The sequence below is a fragment of the Carya illinoinensis genome, chromosome 8 (assembly GCF_018687715.1).
Source record: "Carya illinoinensis cultivar Pawnee chromosome 8, C.illinoinensisPawnee_v1, whole genome shotgun sequence".
Taxonomy (NCBI): domain Eukaryota; kingdom Viridiplantae; phylum Streptophyta; class Magnoliopsida; order Fagales; family Juglandaceae; genus Carya; species Carya illinoinensis.
Genome location: NC_056759.1, coordinates 15766317 through 15771249, shown reverse-complemented (window position 1 = coordinate 15771249; position 4933 = coordinate 15766317). Strand labels below are relative to the sequence as shown.

At 36.1% G+C, this 4933-nt stretch overlaps 1 long non-coding RNA gene across 1 annotated transcript; it reads left to right on the top strand.

Annotated features, from left to right (window-relative positions):
* The first annotated feature begins 933 nt into the window (after window positions 1-933).
* Window positions 934-3874, top strand: LOC122318171. The gene is made up of 2 exons (XR_006244734.1): window positions 934-1201; window positions 3582-3874. It is a non-coding gene; the product is annotated as an uncharacterized LOC122318171 (long non-coding RNA).
* Window positions 3875-4933: the final 1059 nt, after the last annotated feature.

The window sequence follows — 4933 nt, the reverse complement described above, 5'->3', positions numbered from 1 at the left end:
CTTCACAAATCCATTTAATGGTTCCTCTTTGTGCCAATTGTCTAATACTATTAACCAAATATGGCTAAGATCTTGCCAAGTGTCCAAATGAAATTTCTCTAACCTAATTTAGACATTTTACACTGTGATTTTAAAATCACTGTGCAAGATGTTACTATTAAGGTTACTATTCACTTTAGGAAGGTGAAAAATAAATTTTGCACTGAAAAATTATAAATATTCATACAAACCTAAGTGTGCAATTTGTTTACCAAAATTCTACCCCGAAGTGCCTCAAAAAATGTAAAATGCGTTTTCAAACAAGCGTATCGTCCAAAAACTGAAAATGAGATTATTGCGCCGTAAAATCCTAAATAATCAACTGAGTCAATTGGCGTAGACCATAACATATTCTGACAGTTCTAACTACTTCAAATAAATAAAATCACACTTATAGCACCATAGTGAGTAATAACACTGACTATGCTGACAGACTAAAATCTATGCGATTAGTCAATTTGTGAAAACTTACAAAGTTTTCATAAGATTCTTAAAGTCTATAGAAATTCTACCATTAAATTTCTAGTGGGCTGTTACATTTTATACATACTTTTGTTTATAAGCATATATGGTTTCTATTGGTGCATTAATCAAGTTTGAAACTACTGATGAAGATTTGTGTTTTGAAGATAGTTAATCTGAATGAAGGCTCCGAAAGAGTTAATATAATGTTATCAGAATGAACAAAATTTTGTATTATCGATGTTTTGTATTCTTCAAAATATTGAAGAAATTTACTAAGTTTTAAAAATATTTTTCATAATGGTTATCATGTTGAAATATCAATAAAAGCATTAATGAATATCTTTAAATAAAATATTCTCTTCGGCCACTGTATCAAATAACACACCCCACATCTCACGTGTGAACCGGGTTCATTAACAAGTGAACCGGTTCTGGTTTTGCCGCTTGAATCCCGTGCTCCCTTCTTCCTTCTCCTCTCCGATTTACCTACGAAACTTCTTCTTTTCCTCTCATTCTCTGTTTTCCCCTCTCCCTTCTGGCTCAGCTCCCTGTGCTTCATCTCTGTATTTTCTTTTCTCTGTATTTCCCCGTGCTTCATCTCCCCCTCCCTTCATCAGTACACATAATGCCCTAACTGGGACGCCCTAATTGGGACTGAATTCATTAAGCTGCATCTTCGTAAGGCCCCAATCGACCGGTAAACTCGATGTTCTCCATTTTTCTTCATCTATTTTCTTGTTCGGTGCTATGATTTGTTTGATGATATGTTTGGTGGGTAAGATGTATTTCTCTAGCTTTTGTTTGATTTTTTTTCCTCGGCAATCTGGGTTTTTCTTCGTAAAGCCACATTTTGAGGTTTTATTTCAACGAAATTAAGAGGATTTAAATCCACAGCAGCCTGTCCAGAAAATTATTAGAGGACTTTTGGAAAGGAGGCTACAATTCATACTCAAAAAATGCAAGTCTTGAATACCCATTTTGAACCATCTTTTTCACTTGCGGAATAAAGTCTGGTTCCCAACTTCTTCATCCCTTTTGGCATTATTCCAACCAAATAAAAAAGCAGTGCGGCAACTTCTCTTGGTTCCGAACAGAGATAGGACATGAATCACATGATCTAGTCGCTTAGAACGCAGAAGAACGGGCAAATGCGGGGAAAGGCCAGGCGAGGACCGTGGGCACAAAATGTGCTGTGTGTAAATATAAGCAACCTGAACGATTTTTTCAGGCCTCTTTTCTATTTCTTTTTTTCTTTAAGAAGACAAGAATCATGCCAATAAGCAAAGAATCCCCTCCAAAGCCAAGATATATATAAGAAGTTAGGGGCAGTTAATGAGTTTTTGTTGTTTGGTAGGTAGGTGCTAAGTGGGTGTAAGTAGGGCTGTACACTGATGGGTTCGGCATCGGTTTCGGCGCCAAACCGAGACACCACCAACCTCTTCCATGTCTCTATTAAAACGGCCGAAACCGAGGGTTTAGGGAGAGAAAACCGATCATATCGGTCTCGATTTGCATCGACGCGATGGTCGGTCTACCGTCGGCGTCTTCTGTGAAGGAGGAACTGAGGAAGAAGGATGAAGACTCGTGCCGTCGTTTGCCATGGATGAAGAAAGAGGTTGTAGAGAGGAAGAACGGAAAAAGATGGCGTGGGGAAGAAGAAGAGGGGTGGGGGTGTTATTAACTCATTTTGAAACGGCGCCATTTAAGCCAAACGGTGCTGTTCTATTATATATTTTTTTTAACATTCATGCCCTAAACGATAAGTAAAACGGCGCCGTTTTATATACATATATTTCAAAAAATAAATAAATAAATAGACCGGATCGGTCGGTTCAACAGTTTTTCAGGGGTTAAAACCGGCGCCGAACCACCGATGTCGATTTTTCTTCAATTCCTCTCACCCGCCGACCGGTTCTTTGCCGGTTCCGTACTCCGACTGTCGGTCTGATCGGTTCACGGCCGGTTTGATAGGTTCCTGTACACCCCTAGGTGTAAGTGTCGATTCATGCGTTGAAGTGATGATAATGTTTTTGGCATGTAAGAATAGTATTATGTGCCAAGTGCTTATGACGAGGACATAGACTTATGAAAAGTTAGGAAACCTTCTATTGGATATAATTTGTAATTTTTAAGAAATAAACGAAAGCCCTCTAGTTTCTTGAGAAACTTCAGATGATGTCATCAAGAAGAAGAATAAGAAGAAGAAAACAACGGCTGTGACTAGTGCTTTGTTTTGCTTTCAGATTGGTGCATATTCATGTTGCTGTGTAGAATTTTGCCCCATCTACTTCTTTCTTTTGTTTTTTAAATGTAAGGCATGTGTATTTTGTTGTGTGTTCGTAATTAGTAACTAGCTAGCTGGTCCGTGGTGCACAGTTTTTTTATGAGCATCTTTGAATGAGATTCCTTGTGTAGGTTCATTGCGGGAACTAGAGAATTTTTACTGATTTAAGGATAGATGAATTACAACATGGTGGACTAGTAGTGTTTGTCCACCCTGTGTTGGTGGTACAATTTGTTATGGAGAATCTCTTCTATTTTTTTGTATTTGCAAGGGCTTCCTATTGTTCTGATGCACACCTGTAGAAATTCTTGTTGGATATAAAGTTGTAAAATCGGAGGGCATGGTAGATTGCAGGGTGACGCTGGGGTCCAGCATGATCGAAATGAGGCTAAGCGACCCTAATAGAATCATTATATTGCACTTCATCAATTCTTTTGGAGAATGGTTTACACTTGTACGTTTTTTTTTTAACAATGATCAATTGGAAACTTTTACTTGTTGTAGCTATTGGATTCATTTTATATTGGTTCACACATAAAATTCTGTCTATACACTTATGACACACTAAGTCTAATGATATCCACAATCATTAGGAGAAACCCTTGAGCATTCACACAAGAATACAGACATCTTGCAGGTTCAATTGCGTACATGTTTTTTTAATGATCTGAGTCAGTGACTGGTAATTTCCATTGCATCCACACATGCATTGCATTATTGATTGGTTTTTTAGTGATCTGAACTTGTGACTGGTTTTTTAGAATTACTCATGGCATGAACTTGTGATTCGTAGAGAAAATAAATTTTGGAAGATGTGGGATGAGGTACTCAAGCATGAGTTTGAAGTTCGGTAAAGGGAAGATAAAGTGAGAGAGAGAGAGAGAGAGAGAGAGAGAGAGAGAGAACTCTTCAGAAGGAAAATCGAAAATTATTGTGTTTGTACCAGGTTGTCACATTTGTAGTAGTTTTAACTTGATTTGGATAAATTGTATGTAAATAGTATGTTGTACTTGATTTGGATAAATTGTATGTAAATAGCACGTTGCATGAAATAGATCAGTTTTGAATGGATCAATTGTAATGATACTTCTTAAGTGTAGTGTTTTGGTTATGATGTACAAAAGGGGTATATGTAGGTTCATTAAATTAACATTTGCAATGAAAAGTTGTGTAATGAAAACAGCATGTGCTCATGGTTTGCACGTGAAAACAGCTTGTGCACACTAATATCTGGAATGATATGGAATTCACATCCGTTGAAATACCTGTGGTTTCCTTACTTTTCATCACTACTGTATGCATGCTCATGAATTAATCACACTTGGATCCTTTTGCAATCTTGCCAAATTCCCTCATCATTTTCACGTGAAATAAACTTACAGTATTATTACAGCAAATGAAAATCGTGGTCTTGTCTCTCTCAATATATACAGAGATCAGTGCATGCTTAGCAACCATATACCAAATTAAAGTTATACAATAACTAAATATATAGCAAATGAAAATCCTGGTCTTGTCTGCGCTTCCAATCTTGTCAAAATCCTCCATCCAAAAGATGTGCCACAAAGTCATTCAAAATACCACCGTGGAATGTTTACCAAGTGTTCAAACCCAGATCTGAAAAAAATTGCAGAAACATACATATCAGATGAAAGCCATAATGAGGAAAATGTGTCTAAATGATAAACCAGAACTTCTAAGGTCAACAGCCTGCAAATTAGCGAGTTTGGTCCAATCAGAAAATTACTTAACATATTCATGTTAGAGCCATGGCCATGTATAATAATTAGATGGAGTCGATTTAGAAAGCCCCAATTTTTTTCTGAGTTACTTTTGTTAATATTTAGATAATAAAAAAAGGAAAAAGCTTCTATGCCCCTTGGGTTTGACAGCCCTAGTTGACCGTTGGTTATTATTATTATTTTTTTTACTTAGTAATTAAGAAATTGATTTTAAGTGTATTGGTATATTTTTTATTTTTTAAAAATATTTAAATATATTAAAAAAATATAAAAAGAAAAAAGAAAAAAATATTTGTTTAGACGGCATGTCCAACTATAATGGCTGGGCGGCATAATAGCCTTGCCCATAAAAAAAAAAAAAAAATAATAATAATAATAATCTAGATTGACACATCATACAAAA